The sequence below is a fragment of the Gavia stellata genome, chromosome 13 (assembly GCF_030936135.1).
Source record: "Gavia stellata isolate bGavSte3 chromosome 13, bGavSte3.hap2, whole genome shotgun sequence".
NCBI lineage: Eukaryota > Metazoa > Chordata > Aves > Gaviiformes > Gaviidae > Gavia > Gavia stellata.
The window spans coordinates 9,214,203-9,228,688 of NC_082606.1; positions in this window are offsets into that span (position 1 = coordinate 9,214,203).

A 14,486-nucleotide genomic window follows, 5' to 3' on the forward strand; every position below is an offset into this window, starting at 1 on the left:
AAGGAGACAGAGAAGTAGTGACTGACAACAATAGTTTGTGATAAAATACTATACTGATGGTTAATCAGTAGAAAGAACTGTAAACTGTGGGAACTGGACAAATTAGAAACAGTTCTAAGGAGGCAGCTAGTGAGGTGTTTGCAGACATCTAACAATGTTTTCCTTTGCTGAGAGAATGGAAGTATTAGATGTGATACAGACTATAAAGACTTCTCTTGTGGAAAAATGCGCGTCTACATCATGTACTAAATTAATTCTCCCTCAAAGTGGTTGTTGAGAGGAAAGTCATAGATGTATGGATTTTTCTACCCTTGGTATTAAGTTGACTTGTCAGAAAAATGCTCATGAGACAGAACAGCCCGAACTTGTGTTGCCGTCTTGATCTTTTACATGTTTTGCCATCTAACATTTGCTTTTCATATACATTTTTGTTACATAACCAGAGGCCATGGCTAATCTTGGAGCTGTTTGAGTAAAAGATTTATATAGTTCGCTTAACTCCTTTCACTGTAGTTTGCAGAAAGCTCATGAAATTTACCCCCGACCCCTTCTAACTGGTAAAACTGAGAAACAAGGAATGGAAAAGAAACAAAGTAATTCAGCTTTTTTTTCTCAGAGTTACAGGAGCTATGTGGCAAAGTTTTCAGTTGAACTCACAGACACACATACATATGGCTGTATTTTATTACAATTAAAGTGTGAAGAAATATGCTGACAGTTTGTTCAGCCTTGTCTTGTAGTTTTGTAATGTGAAAGAATTGAACTTAATAGAAAACAAAATGCTTCATTAAAGAGGTGTATACACCTATAATTTTCAGGTTATTGTTAGAGGTTAATTAAAACAGGTGTTAATCAGTGATGTTATACAGTAATACATTTCCATTGCATTTAGAAGCAAACCAGAAAAAAAAAAAAATCATTTCTTGCTAAAACAATCAGTCTATGATGACTACTAGTCATTATTATATAGTGTATAATTAATTTTTTCCATGATGTATTACCTATCAGGTAACAGCTCAGGAGACAATTCAATTGCTATCTGGCATGCTCAGCATTAAACTGCTTAGAAAACTGTTCTCTTGTTCTGTACTGAGTTTCAGAAAAATGGTTTCATATGATAATTAGGCCAAGGGATTTTTCTTTTTTTTTCTTTATTTTGTTTTATTTTATTTTTTGTATTAAAGGAAAAAAAATATATAAAAGGGTGGGACCAGCACACTTGCTAAAACTCTTCTATTAGCTCTGAGCATCCCAGACTGAAAAGGAGAGCTTTGACTGGATTTTGACTCAAAGCTCTATCCTGTACTTTATAAGCCTTTGAGGAATGTTTAACTTGAACCTTTAAATTTTCATTAAAACTGTAGTTTAAATTAAACATTTTGTCAAACAGTTTCTTACAGATCTTTGGCATATTCTGAACATGAGTTTTAGAAGTACTTGGTATAATAAGGCTACAAATATTAAGACACTGTTCACTAAGAGCCATAGTCCAGCTGGAATACTGCAAAAATAAAAGGTTGTCCAGTGAGGTAAGAATTTTTTGAAGGAATGTATACAAACACAGCAATAAGCTAAAACTGCACTGAAGACAGAGTTAGATCATACACAGAATATCATCTCAGTGCAGGCTACCATTTCCTTTCCCACCCCTCATCCACCTACTTTTCTCTTCCTCTCCTTTAAATGAAGGCTTTGGTCCTTGTTTACAAAACTGGCTCAACACTATGATTAATGCCTTTCTGTCCAGGCAGTGTATTATCAGGCAGTTGTGAAATACAATACAAAATGGAGTATGCAGCTAAAGCAAAACCAAACAGTAATGCTCTAGCAGCTTGTGCTGTAGATTAATCCCAGCTGCTAGCTACTCCAGCACACCTCGGGTACTGAATAGTACTCCCTAAATTCAGCTCTCCTTTTGCGTTGAGTCAGACTGTATTGAAAGCTTGGTTTATTAGTGCTATGCTTGGCTCCTGGCAAGATGCATCTCTATCTCTTTCTATTCAACTACACATTGACTGAATTTTAATTCTTTATTATAGTCCCCTGATTTCCTTGCAGGAAAGGATCTGATCCAATAATCACAGTGGAAAGGGAAAAAAAGTCTTTCTCACAGTATATAATTACTTTGAAACACTGCTTCTGACCTATCTTTTACAATATATATTGCACAATATATATTGCAAATTTTCTCAATATATTATGAAAGACTAGATGTCTGTTGTTTATAACACATTTATCCCTCTTATTACTGGGATAAGTAAGGTATTGAATAGACTATTTCTTATTTCAAGAAACACAATCTTAAAAATTCAGGTCTTCTTTCCTGTCTCTACCGTTAGTTTCACTGACTTGTCTTCTCAAAACATTTTATCTTAAGCGGAACGTTTACAGAGTTGATTTTAAAATTATATCTGTAAAATTGTATCTGTATCTCAACCATTTTAACAAACTTAACAAAGCACTTTTGAGTTATATGAGCATGAGAAAGTAACCTTTTATAAAAATCAGGCCACTTTGGCCATGATAGAACACCAAGGAACAGTTCTATTTTAAATATTAAGTTTACTGTGGTGTAAATTTACTTTCAGAAGAGGATTTGGGTTATTTGAAGAAATTTAATTTTACACTCTTACCAGATGCTTTTTAATGTATGACCTCTGTTTTTCCCTCAAAAGACAAATACCAGAAAGGGAGGCCCTTCGTTTTCTACCTTTCTTATTTTTCCCCCTCTTTTCCCAGTGGCTTTTCTTTCTTCTTTCTCTCTCCTCTTTCTTTTTCGGGGTAGCCTCTGTCTTTTACATTTGTCATCTCTTATTTTCCTAGTTCTCTATTCTCCCATATACAGCTGTCAAATGCACAGGGTACTGCTGACACAACCAAGAGCACTGGGTTCCCTGTATCTCTAACATAGGCACGCAACGTGGAGATGTTGTGCAACAATATTCTAAAAAAGCCTAAATAATCCCAGCTATTAGGGTAGCTATTCAAGAACATATTTACATTGCAGGAGAATAAGATGTGGTAAATAATATGTATAAAATGACAGATGAAATTGTAGAACAAGAGATTAGTATTTTCAGATGTCTTCAACAGGGGAGAATACCTACTTTTACTTTATGTTAGCTAATTCATCATAAGGAAAAAGTTAGGAGATGAAGATTTAAACTGTAACTTGTCTGCTATAGAATTTAATTTCATTTTAGTTAGCTCAAGTTTACAAATACTCTTCCTACTGAATATAAGACTGTATAATTAATTTTACTTATGTACATAGAAATCAAGAGTGAGATACAATATTCAAAGGTGCAAGGTGAGACGAAGAGAAGACACAATTGACTTTAAAAGCTGTTGAGGGGAAAATACTCACAACACAAAGTTTGATCACACGTAATATGATAGTTTCAATATTCATTTAACAAATAATATATAGTCTAGTAATTAAGTGAATAATTAGTACGGATACGAACTTCAGTTGAATATTTTGGTCACTGTTCTGTATCTAGCCACCACGAGACTTTCTGACCTCCCATTCTTCTCCTTGGACAAGTTTTGGCTATATCCACATTTCTTCCTTCATCTTAACGACTCGGTCTTGCTCCCACTAGCCTTATTCAAGTAATCCTAGCAGTGACAAAAGTTGTTTTGCCAAGAAGAGCCTGCAGAAATCCTAGGTACCACCAAGTACGTCTACATTAAAGTCCCAGAAACCATTGAAACTGTTATCTGCTCTCCTGTGGTCTGTGTAGCTCCCCTTGGTCAAGTCCAGCCTGCTAAGATTCAGCTGTGCCCATGCTGCAGGAACAAACTGGTTTTTTGGGAGTAGCATAGACTGAGTCTCTATTCTGCACAAATATGTAAAGTTAGTAATTTGTTGGCATTGTCAATGTATTTATTTGAAGAAAGCTTAAAGGGCACAAATGTAAACATTGATTAATTTATCACAGAAATAGTAATGTAGTAAATTAAATGGCTACTATGCTCTTTATGCATGTAGCTCTTAAGAACTGTTGCTCTTATGTATTTTATAATAAAGCCCTCAGTATTAGGACATTGTACTAGACATTGTTGACCTCCATGCAGATATAGATCCATGCTTCACAGAAAAAAAAATGTGTTACAATCTAAGTAGAAAAAAGATTTAATTACAAATAAAAGAATATAAAATGTGCTACGCTGAAACCAAAAGCATATAACATGGCAAGACAATGCAGACTTTCTGAGTAATTTAACAATTCTGTCTCTCATCCTGAAATAACATGCGTATGTGTAATGTTAAGCAAATGTAAGCATTTTTGAGGTATTTAAAGTTTAACCTAACACATAAATATTTGCAAAATTAAGGTCTAAATTCTTCAGACTGGCATCCAGATTACATCCTGGAGACAGAATATATTCTGTCTCTCAGAAATATTAATTTCAAATATTGTTTTACCTTTATTTAAGTAGCTTTCTTTTGTTTAAAATGTATATCAAAGATTATCTTGGTTTAGGGTATGCAGGCATTTTAACACATACCTAGTGTACCAAGGAAGACAGCACATAAGAACAAAATTAATATTTTCATGTTTTGAAATGTAATGTTGACTAAAAATATAGCAGGACAAAGTTGTATTTAGCTTAATGGATCTATTAATTAATTATTTTAGTCACATGAGGATTTGCAGACATTGCATCTTATATTCAGTTTCCTTACAAATGTATGTGTGTCTTTGATGAGAACTAAGGCCAATATCCAGTAAAGAATTTAGGCTCCTAATTCCCACTGAAATAAAATTATTTCAATAGAGAGCTGAAATGTTAAATATATTCTTGGATTTAGACCCAGGTAATTTTTGAAACAGATAAAATCATCACTCTCCCATGTAAAAGTTAACTTTTTTTTTCTTTATAGGCATGCATGGATATCTTAATTATTGTCTTTTTTTCTGTTCCCTACTTTTGGACAAAGATAAGGAAACATTTCCAAGCCTATGGAAGTCTAAAGCAGTATCTGCTCCAAAACCTTTCTCCCAGCGGAATGTTGGTGTGTGGCCCAGTATACTTCTATGGTCTTGTGCAATAGCACCACCTGGTGGCTACAATCATTTTAACCGTTCTGACCTTTTGACAAGCGAACCTCTGAGTTGCTTGAGAAGAAAGACCAGGGAAAAAGGATTGCCTTTAATAGTCTTAAGATTGTTTTTATCTCTAGCCACTTTTCTTAATCAGGTGAGGTAATATAATTTAAATAGTTTTGTGAAGCAGTATTTTAGAAGAACTATAAACGTTTCTCTAAGGTCCCATATAAGAAACTTTAAGAATTGACTTACAAAGATATTGATCCTTCTGCTTTAAAGATAAAGCATTACTCCTGATTCACCTGCAGTATCTTAACTACTGATGCACTGAAGACTTAAGAAAATACCTGTACCATTGCAAATCTAGGCAAGACTCAGAAAGACAGGTTAAGAAAGACAGGTTTTAGGGGATTGGAGTTTCCAAACTTTATAGGTGTGTTTTGTCAGGACTTATGCAGAAAACTGCATAAGCATGTGCTTAACTTAAAATGCCTTCTTCAGTCATTTCAATAGGACATAAACAGTTACGCAAAATTAAACATGGAAAAATATTTAGGGCTGAACATACCACTTGGAGACTGAAGCAAGGAAAAGGGAGGGAAAATGAATGGGTGATATGGAAATACTTTGCTTTGTGTTTTTCAAGGGGGGGGGGAGTGCAGAAAAAAAGGTAGCAAACAGACATGCAACTTTTTTTCAAATCATTTGGAAGGGTGGAAACCATAGCAGAATAAAGTCAACTCTCTCCTAACTGAAAAAATATATCCAGTATATATTTAAAAAAATAAATGAGCAACAGAAGAAAGACTTTTAACCTATAAAAAAAGAGCTACACTGCAACAACAACAAATTATACTACCATAGTGTCAGATTCACCATGTCAGGAGCCAGTAGAAGGGTCTGCATGAAACTGAGAGGTTGCTGAAAAGAAGTAATGTATGAAGATCTCAGAGGCACACTACCCTGTCTCTCCTCACTCTGAAGCTCCAGGAAGTATTTGTCACGTGCTTTATAGGAACTGCTAACCAAAACCCAAAATCAAGCAAGACATAAGTGTTTGCACAGTAGAATATATGTGCGTATAATAAGCATTTCATGGAGAAATATATTTAAAATTTTTCAGTTCCACTTGTGAACTAAGTACTTGTTTTGCACAACTCTTACAAAAAGTATTCTGAGAACTAAAACCAAGAACAAACAAACAAATGCAATTAACTTAGGGAAACTAGTTCATCCTGGCCTTTACCATGGTTTATTCTTTGCTTTGTTTTGAAAATAATAAACATTGTCTTGTCCTGGGTTTCCATTTCAGATCCCGCAACCATCCATTGTCTTAAGAGAAGTAGTTTAGAGCCTAATTATGAGTCAGCCCAGAATACTTAAGGTATTTTAAATACTCAAATATGGAGGCCTCAGAGATGAAATAGCTTCTATTTTTGGCACTCATGCAAAGTCTGCTCATCTTTTTTGGGGTTTAAAGCACTCACAGAGATATGTTCATATAGATTTGACACTATACTGATAAACTAAACTGATACTCCAGTTTTCAGTTAATACTGTTTTCTTTATGTGGAAGAGCTTTTCCTGGTTCGATAGTGTTTTGTGACTGTAGAGGGTGCTCTTAAAATACTGATGATGGTAGTAATATATGGCAATCAGTTTCTCTTTCTGTAAAGCTCAATGTTAGGATATTTATATTTAGCAAATAAAGCTGTTGTACAGCTAGTGTGTTGTTTTTTGGATATGGACGAGAGTCACTATATACATCCCTGGAAACTTTTCTGGGTTTAGTTTATTTTTGCAAGTATGTTTCTGCCAAACAGTGATAGTATCTCCTGAGAAAACTATTGATGCTGTCTAAAACAAGTTGAAAGAAATAATAAATGGAGTGTATTTTTAGTTGCAAGGCCATTCAGAGTTGGATAAGAGCTTATTGTTCTAAAGAAGTCATTTAAATATTCACAAAAATTCTTTAGTTACATGAATTTGATGCTATATAGCACATTGTGCTATGTGGAATTATGTTGGGAAGGATTTAACTTTATTTTATTTTGGTTTGTCTGATTGCTCCACCATACTCTCAAGCTACCTGTTTTTTATACTTCTCTAACTGAAATAGCAGGGGGAAAAAATCCTAGCTACAATAGACTAAATCAAACTTTGTCCTGCTATATTTTTCCCTCAATCATACTATATATATTTTTTTTAATATAAAATTATGTGTTCCTCTCAGTAGAGCCAAGAAATTATCGAGTTAATTGTCTATGCTTGAAAAATGTTACCTCTTTCCAGAGAGGGTAGAGCCTGTAAACCTCAGAAAGATAAGAATTTTATTTTAATAATCAGAACTACAATAAGCCCATTTTAGTGCAGTGTGAGGAGAGCTAACATTTCTGAGGTCAGGACCTTTCCTGTGAGACTTCAACTAGGCTACGGGCTTTTGCCAGCACTGCTCTGTTAGTCCTGGATGTGATGAGGTGTGATCTTTGACTGACATGGCTGTTTCAAAGAAAGCCTATACCTAACAACAATTACTCTGTTTCTTATACTGGCTTTGTATACTTATCCTGAGAAGGTACTCTTAGACATGAACTCAGATAAGATGACTTTCACCAGTGGTCACTCATTTGAGATCCAGACATAATGTAAGATTAAGCCTATTTCAGACTAGGTCTACAGAAGATTATATATTAGAGTGTCACAAAGACTGTGGCTCTTTGCCGTACTTTTGTAACAGCTCCACTGTAGGCCCAGTTTAGAGCATAGAAGTCAATGCAGCTTGTTTTGTCTGGGGAAGCCCTCTGAGCTTTTTTGGCTAATTTCAGCAGTATCTATTCTAGGGAGGCTTTGCCAAGATCACTACAGTAGGAAACCTTTTAAGCATAGACCAAGCTTCACAGATGTTTGCTGGCTTGTAATGAGATGAACTTGGCCTGTTCCAATCTCCAGTTTCCACATCAAATTTATCACTCTATCAACTTGCAGGCTAGGGCATGCCCCTTAACATGTTTGTACACTGTATCATACAAAGGGGATTTTACATTACCTAGGACTGTGACTACAGGCTTGCCATGTGAATAGTCAAATGAAATTCTGTTTTTGTGAGAGCTGACAAAATTAACGATCCCCACGCATCAGGCAAGTCTCTTTGATAGAAGAAATGATACTGCCTGGGGTCTGATGATGGTAAATATTTCTGATGCAAGTCATGTAACGGGAACACGATAGGCCACAGACAAGGAGTTTGTCTCATAGGGCTTTCCTTCCTCAGGATTTAGTATTAAGTAGTAATTTGAACAAACAGAAACCTAGGCCTCTGCCAATCTTCATGAGTACACTAACTATTAAGATAAATAGTCATGCTTAATTCTCTTCCTATCACTATTTCTGGTGGGCAGTGTTTTCACTTCCACAGGAGAAACTAGAAGTGTTTCACGTAAATATAACTTATACTGAGGTTCTTAAAATGGGAAGTTAGAAATGCAAATCTAATACCCTCAGTAAGAATCAAGACTTGAACACAGACTTCTTCTGATCACTAATCCTCTATTCACTGAGCTATTAGATAAAACAGATAATACTTTTCCTCCCCTGTTTTGTATGAAAACATTGGCATAAATTTCTAACTCTAGGAGAGAGCTCAGAAATGTATTTTGGAGATTTTCACATCTCTACAGCTCACATAAAAGGACCAGAATGTCAAAAATAGATGGAACTCAAGACCCATCACCCTTTCTTCGGTCTCTAATAATGGCCAATCCAGGTTTAGCCTATCAACTTTGGTCATTTCTTTGGTGGACCCTTTCCCCCAAGTGTGGAAAGAGGTGATGCACTTCATTCTGGGCTGGAGATTTCACTACACAGCAAAGCATCACAGTACCAAAGCCTTGAACCTGTAGCCACTTACGAAAATTACCCAACACATTCTAAATTGAATCCGCCTTTACTGGTTCACATTTTAAAAACACACTCCACAATTCCAGAAAATCTTAAAAGCTCAGGAAAAAAAGCTTGCATTGTACAGTACTTGCATATTTCAAGCAGTGAAAGCTGTAAATGATGCACATGTTGGAATGACAATAAGACAAATGGAAGCTTTCATTGGGAAAATGCAAACCAGAAGACAGATAGCTTGTTTTGCTTTAGGCAAAGCATGAATGCAAACATTTAAACTGGAGAAACTCCCCTTTCCTTCTGTGGCCCCTCTGAGCCATTACATTAATTACTTGGAACTATTTACCTACTTCCCTTCATTTAGGCCCCAGGTGCAGACACTCTGGATACTGAAAATTATTTTCATCCTTTTCACTGGAGTGAAAAAAACAATATATGGAAACACTCATCTTTTCCTTTCTGAAATCCAGGAATGTGAGGAGAGATGGCATCCTAATACATATTTTGTGCTTGCCTGTTTTTTAACACCCTATAATAAAACATGAGAGTGGTGGTGGGTCAGTGATGTTTGTTTTTCAGAGTACAATGAAAATATTTATTTAGTTTTGTTGCAATAGCAGGGGCAGCTGGCAGTGTTTGCACTTATGTGTCTTCTAACACTTCACTGAAGAGATACCCCTAATCTTTGAATAAAGACAAATATCTCATTTTGCAAATGTGCTGACCTGTGCTTATGCAGTGGCTCTGACAGCCTTCTTTTGTGATCAGAATGTTAGCCTGTCTTTGAAACATGTCCTTAAAGTATGACCAGCCAGATCCAGGCATGCAGTTTTCCATATGTGAAGCTAGAGAATTAATGGAGGCGTTAAATGTTTAGAAAATAAACAATCAAATCACATTAGAAAATTAAAAAAAAAAAATCGCAGCAGAGGCTCAAAACCTAAATTTCTAAATTGGCAGCAAAGAGGACCAGTCTCAATATCTACAATTCTATTTGGCAAGATAACCACGTCTCAAAGCTCTTGCTTAGAGTTTCATTTCCAACTTCCCTCTGGGGGAAAAAAGAATTAAACCTTTTCTTGTGCTCTGACAGAGAGGTTCTTCTGCTCTTGATTATTTTGGAATACAAACAACAGACTGTGGGACACTGACTGTATAGATATCTTTAAATAACAATTAACAAAATCTACAGCTATTTGCACAAAGTGTATTCAACTTCTCCCGTCCCAATAAAGAATATCAGTCAATCGCAGGGTAGCCCAGGTCATCAAGGGGTGGCTACTGAGTCTGGCTCCCCCTGTCACAGCTGCCTGGCAGCAGGCCCACCCTCAGGAACAGCCAGCTGGCTCCGCTGTGCATTTCAGCTTCCTCCAAGTTTGCATATGGACCTGTGAAGCAGCTGAGTTTATTTTGCCTGGTCGGCTTATTTGTTGTCAATCCAGAGAGTTTTCCCATTGCCATGACTGCTGATGATGCAGTCAGTTTGCACTTGGAGTTTTCAGCATGGCCTCTCTGCTCTGTCATTTCTGCTGGTCTGCACTGGCTCTTCAAAAGATCAGATCTGTTTCACAGACTTTGTTAGTTTTCAAGTCAGTTCAGCACTTCTCTGTTCTGATCCTATTGCTTGTCCAGATGCACAAGTTTCTTTTCTCAATCTGCTAGCTTCTGGCCCCTAGCAGACTCAGACTCAAACTATGAGAAAGACAAATTCTTCCTCTACTTTCTCTTGTATTCCAACTGCATACCTGTGAAACTGTACAAGCTACTAGGGTGACCCTTCATTTAGAAGATCTTGTTAGAGCATAGACACCTATGTTCATCATTAATTATATATATCAAACTTTAGTCAGAAATATAACTCCCTCATGAACTGTGACCAACAGCAATGCAAACAAAACCAACCCGTTCTATGTTCATCTTCTGATGTCAAAAGAAGAGTGTAAGTGGCACCTGCCATTAAACCAAAACTTTGAATTCTAGGGTGTAAATCCATGCATTCAAGGACTTTCAGAGGCAATCTTGGGAGTAATTCACTATTAACAGTAGGAGAGTACCCTCAGAATAAAAAGATTATTTCCCAGAACATTTGTCTTTCTTTAAATTAAAAATATGATGTATGCCCAAAGTATGCAGAAACTTTCTTTCTATTCCCAACTAATAATCAAGTATATTTCTGGAAAAGAAAGTTATTTGGCCTAGTGAATATAATAAGAAGATACTGTAATTAATTTTAACTATTTAGTCATATTTTTAATCTCATTAGATTAATTAATATCCTGTTGCGTTTAGTTACCTAGATGAGGGAAAGAGATATTTTGTAAAACCCTGTTTTAGTATCTGATATTTTCTATTGTATGCTGTCTTCTCAATAGGACAGCACTAAAACCTTTGTAGTGATATTCATTGCTTCACGTAACCTCATGATCTTAGTTACTTACAGTCTCAGCACAGTAGCACAAGTTTTCACAAATCTGTCATGTGAAAGTCTCTCCAAATTGTTTTTAATCACTCTCAACTTCTGGACATTTTCTGTGATTGCAGTATCCTTACTGGGATGTGAATTTGAACCAGGGAAAATGGTCCATTCCCAGACTTCCATATCCAAGGGAGATGAATTTAAGACATTGTCATGAGTCAGTGATGGCCTTTCTAAGCTAGGTTACTGGTAAGTGCAAGAGAGATCATTACTGCAGCTTCAACCACTCCTCTCGGATTTAAACAATGGTATTCACAGGCATAGGAAGAGACATTCAGCTGTTAGAACAGCTATTTCTGTTCACTTCTGAAGAAAGAGTGCAGTCGTGCCTACTGGCTAGGTGGTATAACAATCACTTAGTCACACAAGTCATGGCCATCTTCATATTGCATACTTCCTTGTAAAGGTACTAATAAATTTCATTCCAATGCTCTTCCAAACAACATTAGTTAATAGAGTCATCTCATTCAGTATGAATTATTTTGTATTCAGCTGGACTCAGATTCATCTGTTTTAATAGGTTCTTGGTGACCTTCCCAAATCTTGTTGCAGCTTGTCAGGAACTTTTTCCATGAGCCTAGTCTTTGTCGGCAGTTAGCACACTACAATCTGCTGGCAGGTAAACATATTATGACTGAAGCCTAGTCAGGTTGGCATCTGAGCTCATGTCCAACTTAGGTGGGCAGAATGACTCAGATACTTGAAGTTACTGATACTATTCCTGCATAGGTACCTTCTTGAAACGAGGCCTCTATCACCTGTAAGGATGAGCAGCTGCTGAGCTGAAAAAAATTTAAACAAATCTGTTTAAAAAATCTGGTTTACATTCCCTACTTAATGTCTAATATTCAACTAATTCTACCTATGCTGCATTCACACATTCTGATTCTAATTCCTGTTAAATACGGTGTCTAAAAACTTGGTCAGGATTAGTATGGAAGTATGTAAAGTAAATATACCTGAGAAAGAGAATTAATTTTAAATTGCAAAGTTGTGTTGGAGAGTTAGTGATTACATTAAGCACGAAATCTCTGTGATTCATGATTATTCCTGCTATTTCTCATTTTTGCTTCAAAAGGAATTGGGCTGACCGTGAAGAATGTTACTGAATTATTCTGTGTGTATAAAAAGGAAGTTGGAATTTTTGAGGGATGCAGAGTGTTATCACTGTCATAGTATTTGAGGGTGGGGAGCTAAAGAGCCTGAGAGATGCTTTCCCATAAATACAGTGTTCTTCAGGCACAAAGACTTGGGAAGGAAACAATTCCTTCTAATTAGAAAAGTAATTTTAAGCAGAAAAAGATGTAAAAGCTTAGGGACCATTCTTGTCAGGGAGAGATGTTTCTGAGAAGAATTAGGGCAATAGAGGATTATTGTTTTGTTAAGCCTTTGATTGAGATCTCAGACTTTCATCAGTTCTGTAGCAATGTAAGCAAGAGATCTAAGGCTCAAACACATCTCCAGAAAAGAGATCTTGGAGAAAGAAAATAAAATAAAAAAAACCCAACCCAGACTAGGATTTAGCTTTTGGGTATTTATAACTCCCAGTTGAGAGCCAAGGGGAAGTTTTTCTGTCATCACTCTGTTACTTTTAAAAACAGAGGGGAAAAAAAATTTACTTTTGATTTCTCAAAAAATAGTGTTAGTTACTTGAAAAATTCCAGACCAGAGCATGAAAGATCCTTTAGAGGAAAACTCCAGAGCTGTTGTTTATAGGCTACCCTGAGTATAATCAAGATTAAAGCCTTTAATGAAGGCAAAGCTTACTTATCTGATCAGATCCTAGCATAATGGTCTAGCATGTGATATTATTCTGTATAAGTTACGTAACTTTTTGTTTAAGAGCATACTTTACCTTCAGCAGCACAAACAACATTTTTAACCTGTTCAGATCCTTGAGATATGCAAACAGATTTGAAGAAAAAAAATTGAATATTGCTTAACAAAAGAAAATCAAACCTTTCTGTGACTTGGTTAAGATGAAAGCAAGACAGGAAACTAATAAAGAGGATCAGAGAACCTCGAAATAAATGTTGACAGGCTTGTGCACAGGCAGTTTAAAATCACACACTATTAAGCATTAGCTTTCTGCTTAAGTGTTTGCCCACAAGATTGCCTTTCCCTAGTAAAGGCTAAAGATTATCCACAACTCATTTGTGTTTGCAGGTTTTCTGTGAGTATGTGTGGGTACACCCTACCATTTATCAGCCACAATGCACTGAGGTCACAAGTCCCCTGCCTCATTAAAAGACAGTGAGCCAATTGAAAAACAACTCCCTTCTCCCTTGGTGCATTTGAACATATGGTACAGGCATAGTATGCTTAATTTTGAAACAGTCAGATCTAGGAAGAAGCTAAGCAGTTAGGCAAAAAGTAGGTAATAAAACTTTGGATATACAGAGTCATGTAGTTTTCCTGTTTTGATAATAGAATTGGTGGACTATAGCTTCAAGCTTTTTAGGGTTTCTCACACACTGAGAAATAAAGATTAAAAGGTACAATATTAAAAGCTTTAGTGGAACAATAAAAAGAGAAGCATGACCCTACTCCAATGTGGAAATGTCTCGGAGCTTCACAAAATCATCAACTGAATATAGAGAGCTGGTATACTCAGCATACCATGATGTAGGAGCATTGTACCATCAGGGTGTTTGTTACTGTCAGAAAAGCATAATGACAGAAGAGAAGGTGGTTGCTTGACTCCTTATATGTCTAATATAGTGTGGTCTAATATGTCACATTAAACAATTGTTTATAAGTTCCACAATACAGGCTTGTGACATTTGCTATTCCACAACTTACAGACGTAGTCTGAGTATGGGTGGTGCTGGTTGGTGTCATGCCATCAGTCTCACCTTTTTCATTGACATGAAAATATGGTGCCAGTTCCTGCAGTTCAGACTGCTTTTTTGCTAAGACAGATTTTTTTTTTTTTTAATATTTACATGTAAGAGTTAGCCTTCTCACTAATCTGATCATCTTTTTGTGGAGGGAAGCTGCTACTGTATCTTGAGAAAACTATCATTCTGTACAGCCTTTTCCACTCTAAGGAACTGCTA